Here is a 24,750-nt window from a genome sequence, read left to right on the forward strand (position 1 = left end):
CATTTCGTGCGTGCCCGCGGGCGCTCTCTGCGCTCGGGGAACCACATCCCTCTGGGCGACCTCCGCCGCAGCCCGGCCTGCGCCGCCAGTAGCCGGCGGTGGCCCACTCGGCAGGTGCCCGCGGCAGCTCGCCCCTCAGCCCCAGCGCTCGGCCCCTCCTTCTGCCAGCCGTGGGTCGCCAGGGCAGGAAGGGCCCACCGTCGTTTTTCAGCGTTTGTTTGAGGGATGGTCGCCGGGGATGCCCACGCTTAAATATCTCATAATCACAGAATCTTCTAGGTTGGAAGGGACCTTAAAGATCATCTTGATCTTGTCCAACCGTCAACCTAATTTTGACAAAAATAAACACCCACACAACAAAAAGCAACACCATCACTAAACCGTATCACCCAGCACTACATCAACCCGTCTTTGGAACACCTCCAGGGGGTTCAAAATCATCTCCTTTTATTAGGGAGGGATGTGTGAAAGCGCAGCGTGGCAGAGTCGAGGCCAGAGCAGGTGCTGGTCGCTTGTCGTGAGGAGCGAGCAATCTGTGAAAAAACCTTGGGAACGGAACAGTTTATTTATATAGGTCTTGGCTACAGGATAAATCTTTTGCCTTTATTGATTTACGGCTAGAAGTTTTTGGCAAACTGGTCCTATATGGGCAGATTAAACCACCCCAAGTATTTTAGAAATTTAATAATCCTCAATTTGTGTAGTAGCTTCAAAATGCAGGCTTCTGACTTTTTCTGCTGCTTTACCATATGGATGGAGCTCTGCATGTTACTGCTTGAGCATTTATTTACCTTTATTAGATTCTAGCCAGCAGAGTGGAAATACGAGTAATCTCAAGACCTGTCGAATTTGATAACTTTCTGTTCAGTAACTTTCTGTTTAGTAAGCTTAATGTTACATGCCATTCTGTGGAATATTTTCTAGCAGATGACACCACTCCCTCACAGATCCGGGATGCTAAGGGCGGAACCGTTACTCCCTTGCACATTTTAATTGTTATTGAATCTGACTACCTGCAGCAGAGCCCACTTCATCTGAGAGTAGTCAGGTAAAGATGTGAGAAAATTGCTCATGAGAAACATACTTCTCGATTGGTGCCTCCATCTCATATGTTATTTGTCCCTCTTTGTTTACTGTAGTTGTCCATTTTTTCATTCTTCTAGTTCTTCATGCTATAGTTAAATTAGAAGTTTCAGCAAATAAAATATAAAAGAGTGTGCTGTGTTCACTTTAAAAAAACCTAAACATTTAAGCATATGCTTATTTTAAGCTTTTGAGTAAAATTGCATGTGAGTAAAGTATACCTGTAGAAATTCATAAATTGCAATGTATTCATTCACAAGACAGTTAAACAATAAATGACCTTGTTCTAAAGTTCTCAATAAGGGTGCTTTTTTCACTGGGGCAGTAGGGACTTTTGCTGGGCAGATGTACTTCTAACAGTTACCTTTTAGGTCCCTCCATTGCAACTGTCTTTGATTTAGACAGTAAAATAGTGTTTTATTATTCTAGAGTAATCCTTCGACAGCTTCAGGAGAGTGGTGTGGTGTCTGCGTGTGTGTATACTTGATGACCTCCTTTCTGTCGACAGTTAAAATAATTTGCAGTCTGAAATCACAATAGAAAGCAAGTTAGGTAGTGTGTCTGTGGAAAAGTTTATAGTTGTGTTTTGTTAGTTGGGTGTTCATGACAATTTTTGAGCGTATCAGGTCATAGATGCTTATATCTGTATTAGTGAACTTCTGGTCCCTTAGAAGGCAGTATTAAGTTACCACATTTCAGTGGTGGAGAGCTAAGACAGAAGACATTTCTTAAGGCCACCTATGATGAATGGGCCTGATCTGAAAACCGACTCTAAATTTCCTTAATCTCCATCTGTTCTTTAACCCCTCTTTTTATGAGAACACTGTTCAATTTGGTTTTTGTGCTTCATAGAACTAAATGAAATACATGTCATTTGTATTGTAATCAAATGTATTGTGGAAAAAAAAAAAAGCATTACAAAGTGATGTAGGGATTCTTGCAACATAGAATGAGGTGGTGTCACATGCCGGTTGTGTCTGGACTGAGGAGAGTCTCATCTGTTCCAAAAACTTGTGATCTCGAATATTGGTTTTTAAGAAATGCTGTATCCTGGGGAACAAGCACTTTATTCAATTACTTTCTTAGTTACAACATTTCAACATGGCATGGAGTAAGTGCAGCTGCCTGCTATTAGGTAGGGTTGTGTTTAAGATAGGTTACTTTTTTTTTCCTGCCTGTCCTAAACTGAAGAGGAAGTTTCGTGTCTCTCCCAAACTGTATGCTTTAGAAAAGTTATTACCCCCCTCCCCCCCCGGCCCCTCATTTCTTTTCATTCTTTGGCAGAGTGCAGCAGAGAGGACTGTTACTGTCAGTGGGCTTTAGCAGTCATCTGAAAATATCTTTTCTGCTGAGACTACTTTGCAAACATTTAGATGGTTCTAGCCATTTTCTACGTCGATTCTCTCTCACTTAAAGCCAGGACTTTTAAGCTGCACTTTGTAGTCTGGAGTTGATATTTTTTGCTGTTTAACCACGGTAGTGAAGGTTGTGGCTCTTGCTTCTATCCAGCTACCATCTGCAGGCTTCTTTCTAGATGTGACATATTTTTCATGTATGTAGCAACTAGTGTATCTAACACTGCCAAACTTTTTTTGTATGTGATCATTCAGTGCCCATCAATAGCTATAATGGAAACAGAGGGCTATGTGAGGAAAAAGCAATAAATAAATAAATAAATAAATGTGTGGTATGTATGCCTGTGAATTAGCCTTCTTCATTCATGAGTGAAACCTAAGCTCTCTGGCAGGAAATGGAGAATGATTCGTATGAACACCCATGAATTCACAATTGCTTGTATTGGACTTGAAGTCACTTAACCCGTTTTTCAGTATGCTTTTCTGTTCTCAACAGGTGCTTCATTTCACTATTTTATCTGATCCCACTCTTTTTTATTTCCTTTTTGCATGGAGGAAAAATCCAGCAAGACTTCTGGGTTGTTTTGTTGCCTTTTTGCACTGCATGACTCATAAAGTTAAAAAAGCAGCCTGAAATTTGTGAGGCTGCTACTTAAGTAAGCATAGAAAAATAACTTTTTTAAACTGTCTTACAGTAAAAACAGTCATTAGCAAAACATGAGATGGCTCTGGGGTGACAGTAGCACTGTGACCAGGCTGTGACGTGGACATTCTAGGAAATGCTTTCTGCCTATATGTCACTGGGAAAATGGAAAGTTCCAGTTTGTTGTCATGGTGCGAAATTGGCATGTTTTAGTGATACAAGAGAAGGATTTCCCAAAAGTAAAAGTTAAAGCCTAGTCCCTTTGAAGTCAGTCTTGTTGGTATCAGAGCAGACAGGAGTTTATTTTTTGGCCTTATAGGTACTCAAAATTGCTATGCACTGCTGTATCTGCGTGTTTTTTTTATATATTCAGTTTACTAAAATGAGATATCACAATGAAATTCTGCTTGTAAAATGCTTGGGTTAATATTGATTTTGGAAGTAATTTTTGAAGTGTCTTTTTTTGGCACTCACCTCAAATACTCCAAAACCTTGTTTTCCTTTGCATTTCTTTTCTAGAGAATAAAAGATTTTCTTCTGCTCACTGATATTTTTGTATTTGCAAAACATCCATTACTGCAGTGTTAAAAGCCGGTTGAGATGTCTGAGGACTGTTCTTCAGCTCTGTAGAAACAGCCATGTCTTTTTTGCCTTCATTCAGTTTTCCCTCTTTGCACCAGTGGCCTGATAAAGTTGCAACACTTTGTGCCTCTGGTGTAGCTTTTATCTCAGGCAGTTCAGTTCCACGGGCTTTCTTGGCACAAGCCTGCATGGCACAGATATTGAGAAGTTGGCTCATTTTGTCTGTCTTCTTTTGCAAGGAAGTTCTTCCTTAAGGAACTTTCCAAACACTGGATAATACAAACCATTGTGATGTATATAGCACTCTTTGAAACCTTACTGATTGAAACCTGTCATTCAAACAGAATATGGCCCTGCGCGTGTCTGTGCTGCATCTAAAACAAATGGAGAAGACAAGCTCATGAGAGTTTCTGAAATACAAGCAAAATTTATCTTAACCTTATGTCACAGAACAGGTGTAGAAGGGTTTCCTAATTGTCTTCTCTGCAGTACTTAAATTAGATTACATGTAATTAACACTTGCTTTTACCGTGGGACCCTTCCAGTAGCAGAGCGTTTGCTTCAGGTAATGGCGTGAGGAGACAGGCGGCCTCATCTCCTCTTGGGAAGGTGCTGCAGGGGCTCGGAGAGGCCCAGTGCCCTGCAGCGCAACGGGGAGCCTCCGTGTGCACTGTGGCTGATGCTCAGAGCTGCCCTGGGACTTTGGTGTTGAGGGCACATCCTGCCTGCATAGAAAGCTCCATCCCAGCAGCGGGTTTGGGGGGTTTGTGTGGGTGTGGGTGAGCTCTGCAGTCAAGCCTGGAAGATGTAGCTGCATCTCAGCTAACTGCATAGGTAGACTTTTGGCTGTGACTGTTGTCCTGCTGCAACCTGGTTTGTGTTTGACACCTTCAGCTATCCTGTTCCACCTCAAGTCAAGCCGCATATGGCCATGTTTGAGTGCATGTGACTGTGTACATGTGTGTAGACTTCTTAATGCTGGGGCTGCAGGTAAAACACCATAGCCTCTACTAACTTGTGTCTAGGAGCTATATATTACTACTTTCTCTTAAACATGTTTCACTCTTTCCAATACAATTTTAAATATTGACGATTCATCTACACTGAGTTGTTCTCCCCTAGTCTTTTCTCCTTTTCAAAATTGTTAAGTGTGCTGTACAGGCTTCTCAGCTCGTCTGTATCTTTAAGATCCCTGCCTCTGCCAGCGCTCAGGAAGCTGGTGGTTTGGTTTGGACAGAGAGGCAGCAAGGGGAACTGGAGCCCTGGAGGCTCTGTGCTCCCTGCCTCTCTGCCTGCTGGCTACAGAGGGCCGGCAGCCAGGCTGAGCAAGCTTCAGCCTAGTCAGCAGCATGATATTTGGCCCTTCAATCTCCATTTCTTCTCTTATAAACCTACTTAAGCTGTAAGTGGACTAGTAATTTCAAGTGGTACTGGCTGATAGTACCTGTCTGATTTTTTTAAAGAGGCTGTGCTTAGGACTAAGCATAAATTGTCAGGATTCACCTGCATTGCAATTGTTATTTCAAGCCACATTTAAAAAAGCATATGCTAGAAAATTTAAGGCTCATCCTTGCAATCTGTCTGTGTTGCATTTTAAGTCCAGTCACTTATTGCAGGTTGAAGCCACTGGGTCTCAGCACTGGAGCAAATTTAAGGAGATTCTGTGGTATTTCTGAAAACATGTGGCGCACCCCAGGCAACATGTTGCATAAGGAGGTTGTGCAATCCCAAACTGCCTAAAGTCTGTCATACTTCGTATACCTTGCCTTTCTGTTCTACCTTCCTTTCCACGGCTGTGGATAAGAATTTGTACTTACTTTGGGCAAATGAGATAATAAGACTTGACATGTTGAAAAAGGCCTTTTTGTGTACAATCTGTGCCATCTGAAATCAGTGACGGCAGGCAATGCCTTCCAGGCAGTGTAAACTTTGGTAGGTGCACTCTGTGCTCCATATAGCCTTTGAGGGAGCTTCAGACTTACCTCTTTGAGGTGAGCATGACCAGATACTCTCTGTACATACTCAGAATATTCAGGCTTGCATAAGTAAACTACGGATATGGGATGAAGATCCAGAAACCATTTATTGTCTTACTGCTGTATGCTACTGATAATCAATGTTCAGAGAGTCCCTGCTAGTACCAGGAGCACCTGCTTCTGAAGTACAGGTACTCCCGGCAATTAAATGGTTTGACTGATGCCATTTGCTACTTCGCTTGAGAGAGAAGAAATTAAAGCCACAGATGGGGTGAGAGGTGTGTAAAATGTGCAGGTGAAGAGGAAATTATTCTAAATGTTTTAGCTTTCGTATTCACAAAAAAATAATAAGCCCTTTTTACAGTTTTTGTTCGAAAAAGAATCCTTTCAAAATTTAAATGAAACTGCTTGAGAAAAAAATATGAAAAGGTTCTTTATGTGAAACTTTAATGTGAACATTCATTAGCTAAATGTTTGGTTTAAATTTTGTAGTAATATGGATTCAGTGGTGATGAATCAGACAAACCAGAAGTGGATAATTTAATTCAAACATCATTGACCCTAAAGGCTATGCTAAATTCCAATGAAGTAATTCCTCTTCTAATTCCGGTCACAAATGACCCTTTATTGCTGCTTTCTGCTCAAAACACCTCTTATAGGCCCTCTACATCCTTCATAGTGTAAGTGTCTTGATTCCCTAGGGTATCTCTTTCCCTATCATTTTCTGCCCAATTCCATTTTACTGGCTTTAAAAACATCAGAAAAGTGTTTTAAGTGTAGGTGTTAGATTGTAGTCTGTTTGTGGCAATATGTCCAAGGCAGTCTTTTGTGCCAGTTTTCAAGGATCAAACAAGTTATATTCAATTTCAGCATCTTCATGCAGAGCGCTTCTTGAATTGGGCCTTCTCCTGATTTCACTGGAATTATGTATGAGGTGTAACTCAGAGTGTGTTTCATTCCTATCACTTCAGACAGTCATCACCGTTAATTGATAATCTTGGGAAGTTATTTATTCTGGAGTTTAGGACACAGTGACGTTACAGTGATGTGAGCGAAACGCTTTACTTTTTGATTTTTAAACCAGTAGGCCCAGTTGCTATCTTTTTTAGAATTCAGAAATTACTGTGATGAGTATTTACAAATTTCACAGAACATTTTGTTCTCTGATTTAAATCCTGCATACCAAGTGCTTGCCTGGGGCAAAGACAAAAAAAGTTAGCTTTGATACTCCAAAACTGGTTGAATAAATCCTGTGCAGCTGGCCTGCGTGAAATGTGCCCAGTGACAGCAAGCTGCAGAGAGGATTCAGAGGGTTAGGAAAAGCTCAGTGCCTGTCAGATGGTAGGAATGTTTTATTGCTTTCGCTGTGAAGGGCAGGAACATATAGGTATCCATACTGTTCAGTGTTAAGTATGCAAAGTAGTGATTGCCATGTGGTTCCCTCAGGCATAAATGTAGACAAAACTGATGCAGAAGTGTGCAATATTGCCTTCTTTGTATGTTTGTACATGCTTTGATGTTTTCCAGCTTTGGAACTGTGGTTAAAGCCTCAAGGGGAATCTGTGAGCCTGCAGCAGCTGAGAATATGTTTCTAGCACTGGACAACTGTGTGGTTGTGTGAATCATAGAATCATAGAATGGTTCGGGTGGAAGGGACCTTAAAGATCATCGAGTTCCACGCCTCCTGCCATGGGCAGGGACACCTCCCACAGATTCCTCAAAGCCCCATCCAGCCTGGTCTTGAACATTTCCAGGGATGGGGCATCGACAGCTTCTCTGTTCCAGTGCCTCACCACCCCCATCGTAAAGAATTCCTTCCTAAGTCCTAGTCTAAATCTACCCTCTTTCAGCTTAAAACCATTACTCCTCTTCCTATTGCTACACTCCCTGATAAAGAGTCCCTCCCCATCTCTCCTGGAGGCCCTCTTTAGGCACTGGAAGGCCACTATAAGATCTCCCCGGAGCCTTCTCTTCTTCAGGCTGAACAACCCCAACTCTCAGCCTGTCTTCATAGCAGAGGTGCTCCAGCCCTCTGATTATCTTCGTGGCCCTCCTCTGGACCTGTTCCAACAGGTTTATGTCCATCCTGTGCTGTGGACTCCAGAGCTGGACACATTACTCTAGGTGGGGTCTTACCAGAGAATGATGAGAATGTCTTTTCATTGTTGAGGAAATGGTGCTGTCTAGCCTGTGTTTGTCAAGGGAAATTCTTGTTGACTTATTTCAATGGGCAAGCCAACAGAGTACAGTTTACACATGTGTGTACTTGTGGATGAGATGCCAGTAATTGTTATGGATTGGAGGCTATTTTTTCTGCCTGTGCTAATTCTCACCACCAGCTCTACTCCTTCAACTGTCTCCACTTTGCTTCTTTTTGTAATATAACCCATCTGAGACATGATCCCAAGGGAAAAATTACTTAAACAAATCTAAGTCCTGGAAAGTCATGAATTAAAAGGTGTACAGTTCAGGAAAATAATTTTTGGAGTACTATGTTGTGAAGGCTGTGACCAGTTCACATGAGCAGCTTTCAGCAAGGTCATGTTTTCCTCTAATAGTGCATCAACAGGAATTTGGAAAACCTGCTTTTGCTCATGTGTCAGCAGAGTGGTTTTGGCAGTGCTCTGCAGCACTGCCTTTGTGAATCCAGCTCCATTCTCAAGCTCTAGAGACCTCCGAGGTTCTCTAGAAACAGGCACACAGGTAACTGCAAGGAATGAGACCAGATTTACGGAACTGACCTTTGGAGCTCAGAGTGGCAGGACTCAGAAAAGAGAAAACATAGATGCTTTCATTAATACAAACATTCTCAGTAATACACTAAGAGGGACTTCAAAAAGAGATGTATATGCATTGGGTCATCAACCAACTTCTAGCAAAATGAGATAAGAATATTTTCCTTGGAGACAGTTTGTCCAGTAGCTGTTTCTGGCAGGACTTTTTTTTGTGTTCTGCCTATGTCATTTTTTATTGGCTGTGCATTGAAATAACGCACTGGGCTGTGTGGACCACTGGCCTGAGCAAATACATGGCAATTCTTATGATGCCTGTGCTGAAAGACTTCTCTTAAGGGACCTTGATGGGGTTTTTATTTGTTACAGAATGGGATCACCCTTGTTCCTGTTGATGCCTGCTCATGATCTGGACTCCAGGACTCAAGCAGCACTGAGGGACACATCAGGCAACAGTAAGATTGTGTTACCTATGTAGAGGAGGATGTTGAAGTCTAGTATATGTAGTTTGTGACTTTCGCGTGTTTGATCTGAAACAAGGGACAGGAAGGTTTCTTTTCATTTTTTAAAAGAAGGTCAATGCAGAGCAAAGAGAGGAGATGAAAAATCCTTAGGAAAACCAAAAAAAGAGAGAAACAGCACTGAAGAATGGGCCAAATCTTTTACTGGTGTATATGAGCATTACTCGTATAACTTCAAGAGAGTACATGCTTTAACTGAGCATCTACCAGCTGAGGACTTGGCCCATAATGTCCTTTATAAAGCTCTGATTCCTCCCCAAATAGTTTTCCCCTCCCTCTTCAAAGAGGCACCTGTTGTTGGTGGAGTTGGTGATGATACTGGATTAGTGCACATGCAGTCAGCCTGCTTGGCCTCGGCCCTTTGGACCCAAAATGAACTCCAGCTGCTGTTGCCCAGAGCAGGTGCTTCATCCAGCCCTAGCAGCTGTTTGAATGTATGTTGTCATGGCCAAGAGGAGGGGGTAGGTCCCCTCAAGGACCCAGAGGAAGAGCTGATCAGCAGGAATGACGGAAAAGGGAGTGTGCCACAGGGACCTGATTTTTATACCCAGTATTTAGCAGACAAAAATTGTTCTAGCATTTCCTTGTGGAAATGGGAAATAGTGGATGACACTCTGCACACACTGAGCTTGCACAGCACTGTGATGGATGATGGTTCCCAAAATGAGTCTGAGGGACCACTAAAGACCAGCAGGGCCGTGACAAATGGTTGATCTCTAAACTGCCAAACCTGTATTGTCAGCTGAAGATCCAATACAGGTACACGGCAGTGTGTGAAAAATACTGAGGGCTGGTAGGGCTTCACAGTTGTTCAGTGTTGTTTGTTTGAAGCCCCAGCAAGCAGCCCAGCAAAAGTGAGATAAGGCACAGAACAATGTACAAGCTGATAGTCTGCTACGCGTGATAGCTTGGGCTTCACACTTACACTGCCAAAGCCAGCAGCAAGGGAAGAAGACAAAATCAGAGATAATCAGGGGTTATGAAGCAGCCACAGGGGACAGTGTTGGGGAAATGGAGGATAAGGAGATGATGTGGGGGCATATAGACATGTGGATGGTTGGGAGGTAGCAACTACAGTTTGAGGAGGGGGCTCAGGTAGCCCATGTCAGAGATAAAGTAGCAGCAACCTGGGGTTAGAGTGAAAGGACAGGACAAGGACGCAGTTTTCTTGCGATAAGGGAATCACAGCTTTCAAAAGGAAGATGGCAGCTTAGAGCAAGGGCAACCCAGACCTGCAGCAGGAGGTTCTCTGGGAGTGCCTTGCAGAGCAGGGAGTCTTACAGTGTAAGCTTTCAGAGTCATTCCCATTGCTGGTCTCACAACCGGCCCCTCCAAAACTCTGCCTTCAATTTATTCCCCTTGGACTGTTCTCACTGACCTGGGAGAGATCTCTGTGCAGTCCTACACTCTGTGATTATTAACATGCTGCCAGCAACAGTCCTCCTGGCCTCCATTTCCATGACCATGCACCAGTCCCTCTTTTGGCTGTGTCTGTATATGTCACTGTCAGCATTAACACCAAATTTAATGTGACTCCTTAGGTTCCTGTCCTCCTAAAGTTGCCAGAGTCCTTCCAGTATCTCTGATAACCTGCTTGTCCATTTTATATCCCTGCCCTGTGCATGGTTTTGGTCTTATCCCATCAGCCAGGCTTTTCATTCTGTGTATCTTTGCTGATTGCTCAGCCACCTTCCCACTGAACCTGCATGAGCAGGGGTAAATGCTAAGCAAGAACATTTCCCTGTGTAGCTATAAAAGGATTATTCAGGCCACATTTCCTTACAGCATGGGCTAAGAGCAGGAGAAAAACATGAATACTGGAGGCCTCTCTTTGTCAGGAAATGGGATTTCTGCAGGTGCTCAGTTGCAAATGCTCTGCGTGCTTCTAAAGCTTGGCACATGGCATTTCTAAATCCTGATTCAGGATGCAAGAATGTCTCATGACCCCTGCCATGTAAACTGGTGTCTGGCCATGTTTGGAAGTCAGCCGTCAATGATGACAGTAGATGAGTATGGGTGAAATGAGCAGCTTGGCTTCAGCACTAAGCAAGACTTGTTAAACATTGTAAATACAGATACCCAATTCATAGTTGGAATAATGAATATTATGACCTTTTCTGTAGCAAATGGTAAGAAGCTGGCTCATCTTTCTTCATCTCCTTGCTGCCTTCCCAGGATTTGAAAGTGCGACAAAGTATTTCATCCCTTTACAGAATTAGGTAAGATTGGTAACCGTAATTCTTTTATAGAATTACATAGAAATACTCTAGACAGCCAAATATATTGATTTAAGATCATCTGTGTAGTGGCAGGGAAATAATTTCCATTTTGGTTTATCCTCATCTTGGATTGATCTGTTTATCCAGCTGATTTCAATTGTTCGTTTTCAGATAAAAAACTACTCCTGCTGGTACTGGCCTGTACAATTTCTGTCCCAGGGTAGCTCTTCGATAAGCCATTCCTCCTGTTTCTATTGCTTCTACACGAAAATTAAGGAATTAACAGCATTAGAAACTCTATGTGAATGAAATTCTCAAGGCCGTTAAGAAAATAGATGCTTTAGAAATATGGGGTTTCTGTTCTCATTCCATGCTCACATCCCTTGGACATCACTGTTATACATGGAAAGAAACATCATACAAGACTATTAAAAGTGCATGACGTACATCTGTGCAAGGGGAAGATGCCCTCTGATGTGCTCCTGGTTACTGTCCCTATGTTTTTGCCACTTACAGTGAATTACCGTTCACTGGTGGTGCTGTGCATTTATCAGCGATAGTTCCCCACTGTCTCCTTATCTGCCCTGTGGCATAGCTGGGTGATACACACACCCATTGCTGCTTCGCTGGTGATGGAGTGGCAGGTGTTGCCCTGCCTTATTCCTCAGTACTTCTCTTCCTCAGCTTCCTTGCCCTGTGGTACGACTCAAGAAAAAATGGAAATGCAACTTTCTACTCCTTTTGGAGTAGTAATTTTTTTTAAATAAAACCAAACCAAATGACATTGTCAGAGTGGCCTGAGATCTATATTTAAGAGTGGCAGCATATTTAATTTTGTTTTCCAGAGATTTTTAATCACCTACGTGTGGATAAGAATTTTTGAAGTGCCTGTCTGTTGCAGATTTAAATGTAACTACATATCAAGGAGCTTTGTGGATTTAAGCCGTTCTCCAAAGATGTGTGGCAATGTCCAATGTGCTGTCTGGTGAGGAACAACACAGCAAAGCACTTCGAATGTAGTAAGTCATAACTTAATAATTGCTGGATTAAGACTAAAGAAATAAAGAGCTTTTTAGCAGGCCTCCATGAGGCCCATGTTATGCTGTGCAAGAATTCCCCATTCAGGGTCAAAAATCCTGAAAGTGCCGTTTTGTCATACAGCTGACAATTAGCTCACTGCTGGTAGGAAAAACAATCGTTAAGTGGTGAGTGAAAGTAGTGTTAGAAATGGACCTTGACAGAGTGGTAAGATACAGTTAGACCGAGTGACATTCTTCACACCTGCTGTGGTACATAACAGTAGCTGGCTGACTGAACCCGTGGCACTACAAGCAGAGCATTGTGCTGTGACACAGCCTGGACAGCGATTGAATTACACACCGATTAGGTCTTCGGCTTCTCTCTCTTAGTGCGGACAATGAAGAATCAGAGAAGTGGACATGAGAGCTTTAGCAGGCGTTGTGCTCTCGAACGGAGGAGGATTAGTTTGTAAATGGTAAATTGTGTTGGGGCCAAGAGTCGTAAAAGTGAGCCCTTGCCCTTCTGCTGCCTCAAAGGCACAGGCTTTGCAGAAAACCTCTTCTCCCCCCTGCTTTTACTGACTGCTGTGATCAGGGGAGGGGTGGGCATGTGGAATCTGCTCCTCCTTTTGTCTGCCAAAGAAGGAGGAAGACACTGGTACATTTGTACAAATTTTGCCCCTCACTGTCTCTTGCTGTCTTTTCTGAGAAAGGGCATGGGATGAAATTAATCAGTCTTCTGCCATTTCCACAGGGATGCGGATTTGCCTCTCACTGGTTCACTGCCTGGTAGAGTGTGTCTCTAAGACCTGATTTAACCTGAAGCATACAGTATCTTGGGAGGTCTGCAACAAGGCTGAAGACTTGCAAATGTTGCGTCCTTTCCCTCCTGTCATCTGCTTCCACATGACTGCAGTGTCTGTGCTTTCAGCTCACTCACCTTGAAATGCTCCTTGCGAGGGAGGTTTATACTGAGCTGGTACAGTGTGGACTTTGCTTTAGTGGCAGTACCCCATGTTGCTGTGTTGTTCATGGAGAAGATGGGGTTATCCTTGCCTTTATTCCACTGGGACCAGCTGCTCTGCACACAGAAACCAAAAGTGGCAAATCTTCAATATTCTATTTTCAATTGAAGGTCTACATTACATGAATGTCTTGGGTTTTTTGGAGAGGTAAAGCTTTTTTTAAAAAAAACCCAAACCACATCGAACCCAAGTTGGAGAAACAACTGCATCGTGTGGCTGATACATTGCATGGGGGTACAAAGCATTCCCGTTGCACCTGGTCTTGCGAATCCACTCCCTGTACCTGTTAAATGTGATAGCTGTTAGGCATGAGTGCAGACCTGGAGGTGGGCAGGACTAGTTCACCATGCAAACATCTATCTGATGGCCCCATCCTGCTTTCTAGAACCAAAGATTTCACTGTGTTAAAGCATTGTAGGAGACAGGGGGATGTAAGTGCGCTTAACCTGTGTTTGGATTAGGCATATCTCATATCTTGGAGTTTGCTAGTAAATAACAAAGTATATGATCAATGGACACACAACTTTCTTGATCTGTAACTACAAAAGAGAAAAGAACAGTCTTGAAAATCCAGCAATTTTTCAAATCATCTTAAGGTATACAGACCCTGAATCATCACAGTGAAATTCAGCAAGCATGTTCCTATTAGTGATCTAAGCATGTAGATGTGGTTGAATACATGGAAAATTGTATCTTCTTCCAGGTATCTTTATTACTGCAATAAATGATACTAACTCTCCCTACAGATCTTATCTCATCTGTTTATAGTGTTGGCGTTTACTGTGTTTTGATTTGGGAAGCAGTGCATCTCTAGATACTGTAAGATGATAAAAGGCTTTATGAGTATGCCATTTAAAAAGAATTGCTTGTGGTCTGGTTGCTAGTTTGAGCTGAGAAAAGATGCTTGTGTTTCATACTCCTGAAAGCAGTAGCAGATTTGCTATAATACACCAGTTCAGAGTAACTTGCTCATAAACTTTCAGTTCCAGAAAACTTCCAAATCTTTTGCACCTATTTTCTCTAATAGGTGGCAACTCCTTAGTACCTCCCAAAAGCTGGTCACAAGTCTGTAGGGTGTGAAGGCTTTGCTTTGGTTCATTTTTTTTAAAGCTCATTAAAAAATTATGAATGAGGTAAATTCAGCTGTTGCTCCACATAGTCACTACTGATAACTGATAGTTCATTTTCAAAATTAGAAAATAAGAGCTATTCTAAGTAGCTACTATTGGTTTTAACACTATGGAATATTTCAAACGTAAGTTTCAAAGGAAAAAAAAGACAACCAGTCGTTCGCTACTGCTGATACAGGAATGACAGAGGTTAATACCACTGACATCATGTTGGAACTGTGTAGCATTTTGTTAATGGTTATTAATGCCCTGCTGCTGGGAGACAGACAGTGCCAGCTGCCAGTTAGTGTGGTGCCTCTCTGCGGGTGTGCCTGGGCCTCTGCTCGGGAAGGAGAGGGGCGTGAGGAAGGCTCAAGTCTGCTCCAGACCCAAGTCATCCCTGGACTGAAACAGGAGGAGAAGAGATACTGAGAGAAGGTAGTTGCAGCAGCTTGCTCCTGTCTCGCTGACTTCAGAACAGGTCTTAGAGAGTGAAGTAGGAGCAGTAAACATCTACAGAGCCACGTCCAGAAGGCTCTGAGGACTCGTGTTCAGTTCAGGCAAGCATGCATGGAAATGGTGCCAGCAGGCCTGGGGAAGAAGCCTAGGTTCTGTAAGAGAGCCTTAGAGCATTGCACATCAGCAGAAAGAAGTCAGAAATGGTACTAGAGTGAAGGAAAAAAAGCCCTTGAGAGGAAGGGGAAGGAACTTTGTAATGGCAGACTGATGATGGATATAGAGCAATTAATTACCTTTGACTACATCATATTCATCGTTCATGCAGATTTGCAGGTTTAGCTGCCTCACTTGGGGCCAGCTGTTACTTTGTGAAATACCTTTGGATTTCATCTACCATAAGGGAATGAAACAGATCCAGAAAGGTGTAATACATCAGTGTAGCGTATCAAATTGGGAAAGGCATTTTTAGTAGTCTGCGCTGAACACAGGTTTAAGCCAGCATTAGATTATTCCTTAAGTGTATTGTTGTTATGAAAAATCTGAAAGGAGCTAAAAGCATTTCAGTAGATGAAAAAAGGAGACAACTTCCCTTTCCCCCAGCCTGGCCCCGGGGTGGGAGTGCCAGCCAGGTTCACACAGCCTGGCCTTGCGCCTCACAAGCGCCCTCTGGTGAGTGACCGTGGAACTCGTAGAAATCAGGTGGGAGTCCTGCGGGAGGAACCGGCTCACGGGCCTCTCCGGATCTTTCAGCTTCTAGATCTCTTTAATTGCTGATGTCATGTAACCTGACTAACGCACTGAGATTTTTTAACAAAGAAATGCCTGACGGCCTAAGGACATTCTGATAGTAACTGCTGTCTGATGTGGCACACAGACTATTGTATTCTCTTTCATGCTAAGAAAAAAAAGGGAAGATGAGCATTCAATTGCATGAACCTCAGGTTTGGGGACCCAATTTCATTTTAAAACCCATTACTTTTGCACACCCATTAATTAATAGAAATAAATGGAAACATCCATGTAATACTGTACATTTACTCTCCAATTATGTAGCCTAATACTCGAACACAGTGATTTGTATGGACATTTTATTTTCTCTGGCCACTTTTGCAGATAGAGTTGCCCATGCAAATAGTTTTCAGTCAGTTGCCATATCTTCAGTGCAACATCCTGAGCCCAGCTAGCAAGGGGATCAAGGGGAGCGGTTATTCCTCTCTGCAAAGCATTGTGAGAGACGGCATCTGAAGCGTTGTGTCCAGTTTTGGTCTCCACTTTACAAGAAAGACATTGTCGTACTGGGACAGGCCACTAAGGTGAGAGGCTGCAGCCCATGATACAGTAGGAGAGAACTTTTTAAGCAGCTGATCTGGTCTGGAGCAGATCTGGGCACACGCTGGCATGAAACAGCAATGGCAAAGCCAATAATGCAACTACATGTAGTTAACAGTGCTTTCATTTTTTGTAAGCTGATTTCAGTTACAAGCATCTTCTGTAGTAACTTTTCAGTGCCATCATAACTACAATTAAATTGTTTTTCTTATTTTAGGGATTTTCTTTAATGGTAGCTAATTAAAATAGCTCATGTTATTTTTTCCAGTAGCTCAGACTTCTCGTATAATTATTACAAAAATTTGCAAAGAAAAAATTGTGTTGCTCCAACTATGACTCTTCTGAAGATCTTCAGAATGAAAATAACACTGGAATTCTGTATTTCTTCAAGAAAATAGACTCTTACTTGTTAATCTCTAATCTTTGATTAATTCTTTTACTCTGTTGGTAAATAATACTTTGAAGATTTCAATTGCGGGGACTGACACTTGGCTTTTCATTTGGATTGCAAATCAAACAAAAGCAGAATGAATCTAGGGAAGCCTCCTCTCATCCCAGCATAACCAGTGTAGTGCATTTTGGTGCAGGGTGGCCCCTACAACCCAATATATTTCTAGGTTTTGCCTCTCCTGACTTTTGTTTAGGGATGGAGAGGGAAGAAAGGATAATTTGGCTTTAACAGTTATTCTCCTGTTTTCAGGAGACTATTTCGGGGTCATCATCAAACTTATATTTTACACATTTACCTTTTCTTAGACATTCACATGACTGCTGTATCACACATAGTACTGGTACAAAAAAGTAGCAAGGTCAAAGGACACAAGTAGCAAAACTGAAGGATCATTACCTCTGAGTTTATTGCTTCAAAAGAAGAGGAGCAACTTTATGCAGATTTGTATTTTCTGGCTAATGTGCAAAGTCCTCAGCAGACTGAAAAATACCTCAAACCCAACAAACAACGTTGTTGGGATTTCTATTGTCTATGGTTGTTGTGCATTGAGCAAAGAGAGCAGAAATAGTCAATTAGTCCTGTCCATAGTAGGGCATGTTCCTTACAATTAACCCAGCTACAGGTGACTCCTTTTATTCTCCTCTCCCTAATGTCTCACAGATGAGGTTCACCTGAATCTTGTCCACCTGGAAGCCAGTCTGAGGCAGTCCCTGGACTTGGTGTTTCATACCGCCATCGGTTCTAACTCTGGGACTGTAACTGTAAAGGAGAAGGGATAGATCAGGGAACGGAAATTTGGCTGGGTGCTCTTCGCAAAGAGGTGAGACAGAGCTGCTCCGTGAGCTGTGTTTGTGCAGTAGGAGAGCGCTGCATTGAGTGCAGCCCCAGCCTCCCTGGCCGAGCTGGCTGCAGGTGTGGGAATTTGACAGGATTGCTGTGGCCAAGGCAGTCAGGGCCAGGGGAAGGGAGAGAGGTACAGCAGCGCCTCTGGCAAGAGTAGTAGAGGAAACTGAGGCTCGTGGAAGGTGCACTTGCTGAAGCGAATTCCATTAATGTGTTTATTTTTCACAGAGCAGCAATGGACATCTAAAAGGTACTTTTATCTTTAAGTGATAATCGATGCATACAAGGTCATTTCTAAATAATACAATGGCAGCATGGCCAGACTGGGGGTTATTTTGGGGGGTTTGGGTTTGTTGTGTTTTTTTTTTAGTGTAAGAAAATATGGTAACAGATTCTGCTGTCTTTTATTATGCTTATAATGCATAACCCTTGAAGCTTGATTTATTGTTCTGGAGTTGTAACTGGTGAAAAGGAGTTAAAAGTAAGTTCCAGAATCTGCTCTGTAATAGCTGAAGGTCTTGCAGAAGAGCAGTCAGGCATCTGCCAGCGGACTGAGAGTTTCGTTCTTCTCCTGGGTCTTGAATTAAGTGTCTGTTTAAAGTAGTTCAGGTTTTGACTATGGTGGCATTTCCCTTTGTTGCCAGAGTGGTATCTATGTGGCACTTAATCATCCTTTATTTGTGTAAATGTGAACTGCTTGTCTGGAAACCTGGGTGGAACGGCTGAAGTCGTGTGTGACAGGCTGGTTATCAGCATATGTAACCACTATGTGCACAATGGTACATCAAGCTATTTCTGGCTGGGTCTTTTGGGTTTTTTGAGCTGAATTCTGAGCTGGTTTATTGACCCTGGGGGTGGGAGGTGGGGAGGTATTCTGCCTTCATTAAAAGAGGACAGGACTTTTGAGTTGGTCAAGACAGCAAAAGCTAGTGAAGGCTTCTTCATGATGTGTTATATCACTTGTATTCTCCCTGTAGAGATGAGTAACTCCCTAGCTTGAAACAATGCATGCCAAGGGAACCTTTTCACTAGCTCTGTTGACAGCAGCAGCATAAAGCTCACTTAGTTATTAAACAGACTTTTAGAAGTCATTATGCCTTTCTCTAGAAGCAGGTAGTATCCTAGAAAGCTTTACTTAAACAAGTCCAGGATTTTTTAGTATGAGAAATGTTGAGAAGAACTACTTTTCCTGCTTTTTTTCTCCCCTCCTTACAAAAGCACTTGCACTCTTGTTACTTCATGGGAGGTGTGTTGATTCAGTATACGGGAACAGGTTTACAGAGTTGCATTGCCAAATCAACAGTATCAGAGGAAGGTATAACAGCGTAAGGAAGACATAAAGCTGAACGCCTCTTAAAAGTGCAAACTGCAGATGCGAACAAGCTGTGAAGCTATTCACATGATGAAGGAAATGAGAGGAATTATTTCATTGACAGCTTAAGATGTTAAAGAAACCCCTTGTGTAGAAAGGATCCAGCCAAACACTGGACATGGGGCTTGGCTGCTGGGGAAGCAGGGGATGCTCCAAAGCTTGTTTTCTATAGGGGAGCACAGTGTAGAGTGACTGGGCTTATAAACATGACAACTTCAGTCATGGGCCTCTAAAGAACATCTCTTCAATTTGTACCCATTATAAATAAAAGAGATTAAAAGGGGAAGAGTTGAAGGACCTTCTTCAAGTAATATTTGGAAACAGTCAAGTGAATCAGACTTGTCTTAGGAAAAGAATGTCGTAATAGTTCAAACTTGTAGGCTGGCATAAGCGTCCGTCTCTTAATCTGCAGAACAGCATTCGTAAGAACAGCGCAAGACTTTGGTTATAAGGTTTGAGGAGCAGGGCAGCTCCTTGTCCTCAGAGGCTGCTTTCTTCTTAAAAATAGAGGGCTCAGTTGCCACTGCCACAACACTGCAGCAACTGGGAGTGTTTCAGCCTGATCTATGAACTTAAAACACATTTGATCTCTATGATGGTGCTTACTGCCAGGTCCTGCCACTCCACCTGAATAACTATAACATGCTCATAAATCAGGGGAGAGCATTCCTCTGTGACACCATCCCAAATGCCCTACTGAGCTGAAGCCTGTGTTAGCCATCAACGCCTCCTACATAAACATGTCATACTTTAAAGTAGGGTCTTACAGAAAGCACAAACAAGATACTGGCATAGAGGGGCCACATGAAGTCAAGAGCTGTTAAGTAGGGGGAAGAGGAGAAGGAAAATCTCTTGATGATAAATATATCTCTACCAGACACATGTGGAAAGAAAATAGCTAGGCCTGCGTTACGTTCCTTTCAAAGTGAAATAGTCAAATGTGGAAATGGTTGTCTTATTCCTCATAAAACTGTGAAATTAGGAGTGACCAGGAAAATAACGGTGCAGGAAACTTTGACTTCTGTTGCATTCACTTCAACATGGTTAGTGACTCTACCCCACACCTTGTGCATCATTGTTTCTTGCTTAACGAGACCTGCATGCTGGATCTTTGAGCAAGATTAATTGGTGTTCTGATTTTAAAATGGTGTAGTTAAGAAGCGTGAAGGATTTCTTTATAAGACCACTTGAAACCCTCTGTTATGTGTCATGAGGTTGTGTATCTGATTAGGTAGTAAAAAAGAAACCACTGTTTTGCATTTGGTCCACTACAGAAAGCCAAGAACTATGGCTTGGTCCTTTATGCACATTCAAAACTACCTAGAAAGTCTCACTTAAAGTCAGCTTTTCCTCTGGTGCCAACATTGTGGCTGGTGGTTCCCGTCTACCTGATCTTAATCCTTGCACAAGCTGATGCCAGTTTTAGGTATGGTGAGAGAAATGTTAAGGAGCATCTTGGGCACACCTTTGTTATAGTGCACAGCTGACTGATCCATACAACTCCCGTGTTTGTGTTGGTGCAGCCTTTGATGTGAATTGGTAAGGAAAGTGCTCCCAACAGCAGCAGCTGGAACACACACAGCCAGGAGTGACACCGGCCTGTGAACAGTGGCTCCAGCCGTCCTTGTCAGATGGGTCACAAATCATGGGGGCTGACAGGTGCCTGTGCTGGTGTCCTGCACACGGGGTGTGCCTTGGTGTGGAGCAGCAGGTAGGAAACCTGCGTGGTGGGTGGCCAGTTTGTGACTTCAGTACAAATAATTCAAATTCTCTCCTCAGCACCAGCCTGTTGCACAGGTTGGTGTGGAAATAGAAATGTTTTCTTTTCTTTAGAGTGGCCTGACTACTGCTTATGCTCTGAGTTCTGGGTAGGTTGGCATCACCGTGTAGATGCACTGCAAAGGAGGGGTTTATTCTGCATCTCAAAGCAGAGCTGCTCAGACAGGTCCAGCAGCCTTGCATGGACTGGTGTTTGTGCCAGGGGAGGTTTAGATTGGGTATTAGGAAAAAAATTTTACACTGAAAGGGTTATTAAGCATTGGAATGGGCTGCCCAGGGAGGTGGTTGAGGCACCATCCCTGGAGATACTCAAAAGAAGGGTTGACATAATGCTTAGAGACATAGTTTAGTGATGGGGGGGGGGGGGTGTATGGTTTTCTTTTGTGTTTTTTTTTTATCAGATTCTTTTGTTTTTTTAATCAGAGTTAGGTTGATGGTTGGACTAGATGATCTTAAAGGTCCCTTCCAGCCTAGACAATTCTGTGATTCTATGATTCTGTATGAACCATAAACTGCTGTCTTGCTATTTTCACTGTCATTTCCCACAAAAGTCTCTTAAACTTCTGCCACTAACAAAGCAGTACCAGTATCTTGTAATTAATAACAAACTGCGACTTTAAAACCAGTTCTGTGTTCTGTAACAGTCATGGTAACCTTAAGGTTAACCTGTACCATTCAGTGTTTTTTGTGGACCACCTGAGTGCAGTTCCTCAGTTGCCCATACTGGGATCCTGCCTTCAGCGTCCAGGTTTCTTACCCAAGGAGGGAGATCCAGCACGCAAGAGGAAGGCATAGGTAGGCTTCATCCTGGAAGGGCTTCAGAGGGATTGGGCGTGGACTTTTCTTAGGGATATCTAATCTAGTACTGGGAGTAATTTCTCTTTTCTAAATGTAGCTGGAGGAATTGATGAGTATTACTCTGCTGTAGGAGCCTGAACCACATCTAATAGTTGTGATTGTGATAACCCTCCAAAAATGTACATGGGCGACAAGACACAATCTCTTTCCACTGCCTGCTTTGAATTGGTTTTTACCGGCTTACCATCTGCATGTATACACCAATTTCTGTGCTGCTCTCATCCCCTCACCACCTCCTTCTGCGAATAATTTAAGGTCTCTAGGGTCTGATCCAAAGCAACCAACCTGGAGTGCATTGCTGGTTTTCATCCTGACACCTTGTTCATGTTAACTGGAAGCAACCCTTGCCTGGTGTAGGTCGCGTAGTGCCCTGTGGCAGGGCTGTGCTTTTACACCCCAGCCTTCAGTGAAGAAGGCAAGCTTTGGGTCAGAGTGAACAACTTCTGCATAACTTTTTTTTTTTTTTTTTTTTTTGAAGCACACGGCAAAGGCTGAAACAGCAGCTCTAAACACGCGCTGCCCTTGGGAGAGGCTCCTTGCTGCTGTGCAGCTGTTGTGAGAGCCGGGGAGGACGTGGGCCTCTGTAGGGGACTGCCACATGTGCTAAGGCAGCTCTTGGCAGTCAGCAATCCTGCCTGAAGTCAACTTCTGTTTAGGTGGTGTTTTTTTTTTCCAGAGAGTCACTTGATAGGGTGTAATCCTGTAAGATGCTCAGCAAAGAAGCCGATACAGTAAAGTATTTCTGCAGATGCTTAATTTTCAGTGAATAAGTGGTCCTTTTATGTGGGTGGGAGTACTCACGTGCTTAAAGTTAAGCATGTGCTTAAGTGCTTTCTTGGATCAGGGCCAAAATGCTAATGTGCTGGAGGTTCCCTTTGCTTTCTCAAGTAACAGGCAGTGTTTGGGACTTTCATATGGACCCCTGGACCTGCAGGATTACTGAAACACACCCATGACTGACAAGTATTAGATTAGACACTTAGTTTCTTAAACTTTTCGTTTTTAAACTTCATGAGTTTTTGCTATATTACGGCTTTTACACTTTGGATACAAGAATAATTCTTGACTAGGCCTGTGGCAGACTTGAAGAAAAATCCATTTGATGACTTCAAATTAGTTTTATTTAGTAGGACATCTTATTTTTCCATTTGAGAACAAAAAAAAAGCGTCCTGCAGCATCTTTTGCTCTGACCTTAGTACCTTATCTTTAAACTCTTCCTGCTTCCAGAAGAAAAAGACTTTGACAAGCACCACTAAATTCAAACTACTGGGAGTCTCTTGTGTGATGTTGTGCTTACTGATGGATGAACTGAGAATATGCTTTGATGACAACACTGGTAACAAGCTGAAAGGACATGTGTTGGATGTGACAGTGTTGTGCACCTGTCTTGGGCAGGGGGCACTGGGTCTTCCCCTGCAGCAGCCTAATTGCCAAGAGTGACAGACACTCGCTGCCTTTGCTGGACAGACTGAGGAACCTAACAGGGTGTTGTGAGTCGAGATACACAGCTGCTTCTCAAATTATAATGCAAAGGTTCAGAGGTCAGTGCAGTAAAAGCAGATAAAATTATGCTTTCTACTGTACTGTGGTACATCAAAATGGGAAATTGTTTGTTTTATAGTGTATCTGTCAAACTATTTGCCTATAGTTGCCTGGCAAGATCAGTTGTAGTGCTTTAAAAATAAAGGGGTTTGTTTTCTAAATATCACGTTAGAGATGTCTTTCTATCTACTGTTGTTCTTTACTGCCAGAAAATAGAACTTCTTAAAGTGTTTGCTCTGTGGCCAGCCTGGAATGAAGTGGCCAAGTTTCGAGGCTTGGCAACAGTGTGGGGCTGTGGGGCTGGCAGTGCTGCAGGTTTTGTCTGCTCCAGCCGTGCTCTGTGTGGCCACAGCAGCCCATGGGCTCTCCCTCAGATACCTGGGACTCAAAGCTAAGCTGTGAGCAGATGGCTGCACACGTGATGAGCCATCTAGGTTAATAACCTGGGCAATGATGTTGTCAGCCATCCTGTGCAGAGCTACTGCTTCTGTTTCTGTTTAGCAAATAGGGCAGATCTTTATCCTGTGTGCAGCATCCATTGACTTCTCAAAGTTGAGCATTTCTGTTTCCACTCACCTCCTGTTAATCTTTTGCCATCAGCAATGGTTTTCAAAGGAGCTGTATAAGTGTTACTGTTCTCTCTTCCAAACCGTGGACTTCAAGTCTCAGATGATTTCCTCCAGAGTGGATGGTCCCAAGGAAATTAGGTGATGCTCCTTGTTGATTTGAGGTGGTGCTCTGTGTCGGGGCTCGGAATACTTCTGAACCTCTTGATCTTAAGGGCTTGTCCATGTGTACCTGTTGAAGCATGTGAATTTTGAGACAGTCCTCTGTCAAGCTGGTGCTTGGACCCTGTGTTGTTATTCATGTAAGGAGCCAGCATTCAATATGAGCTGACTGTCTGCAGACCTTGCTTGGGCCTCAGAGAAGTCTGGGGAAGGTGATGCTTCTCAAGCTGTCACTCCCCATTGCTGTAGGGCAGATGGGAAGTAGCTGGAGCTTGATAAACACTTCTAGACCTACTTGTTTCATCTCTCTGAAGGGAAGACTCTGGTGTCCCTTCCTGGAATTTGTATTGAACGAGGGATGGGGTTTATAAGAAACTTGCTGAACCAAGAGCGAGAACCAGGCTGGAAAATAGATAAGAATTCAAACATGTAGGGTATGTGATGCTTTCTTCAGCTTTGACTTTGAGTTCTTTTTTATTGTGATTTGCTTGTTAATTTTTTGTTAAATTCTTTGACCATAACTGTGACCAAAGAAAGGAATGCATTTGACAAGTGCAATAAAGCAACTGTTCCATGTTTATGGTAAGTGCTATACTTTTATGCTCTTAATTCAAATTGCCTGTATTCTTATAAAACTGGGACAGTGTAGGATTACCTACCTTGCTGGAACACAGTTGAAATGGATCACACTGCATCTCCCTGTCAAATTTTAGAGGAAATAATCTTAGAAGCATAGGATAGGCATATATCTCTGGAGCACAACTGTTTTAGATGCATTTTTGTATCCAGCAACAGTTGGAAGCCTCTACAGATTAAAAATAGAAAAAATGCCATTAAGTAAAATACAGTAGTTCAGCACGACAAGCTTCACAGGGAGATGTGTTCTACTTTGTAGTGTGATCCATTTCAACTGTGTTCCAGCAAGGTAGGTAATCCTACATGTCACCATGACAAGAATAGCTTGTATGTGTATTAGGATCTGAGTGGGACCAAGGCACTTGGATTTTAGAGGTGGCCACTTGCATGGTGAAATGGCTAATCCCTCTTTTTGTCGGCTCCTCATCTTTAAGAGAAGCTTCCCTGCTTTTCTGCCTTAGTTTTCTTGTGGTGGCTGTGGGCAGCAG

At 42.9% G+C, this 24,750-nt stretch overlaps 1 long non-coding RNA gene across 1 annotated transcript in view; it reads left to right on the forward strand.

Annotated features, from left to right (window-relative positions):
* LOC106900255 overlaps nucleotides 1–11,095 on the forward strand; it is a 12,990-nt gene extending 1,895 nt beyond the window's left edge. The window contains exons 2-3 of the long non-coding RNA XR_001414126.1: nucleotides 8,741–8,826; nucleotides 11,016–11,095. This is a non-coding gene — a long non-coding RNA (uncharacterized LOC106900255). The remainder of the gene's footprint in view (nucleotides 1–8,740; nucleotides 8,827–11,015) is intronic.
* The last annotated feature ends 13,655 nt before the right edge of the window (nucleotides 11,096–24,750 follow it).

This window comes from Calidris pugnax, unplaced genomic scaffold (genome assembly GCF_001431845.1).
Source record: "Calidris pugnax isolate Ruff unplaced genomic scaffold, ASM143184v1 scaffold593, whole genome shotgun sequence".
In the NCBI taxonomy this organism is placed as follows: domain Eukaryota; kingdom Metazoa; phylum Chordata; class Aves; order Charadriiformes; family Scolopacidae; genus Calidris; species Calidris pugnax.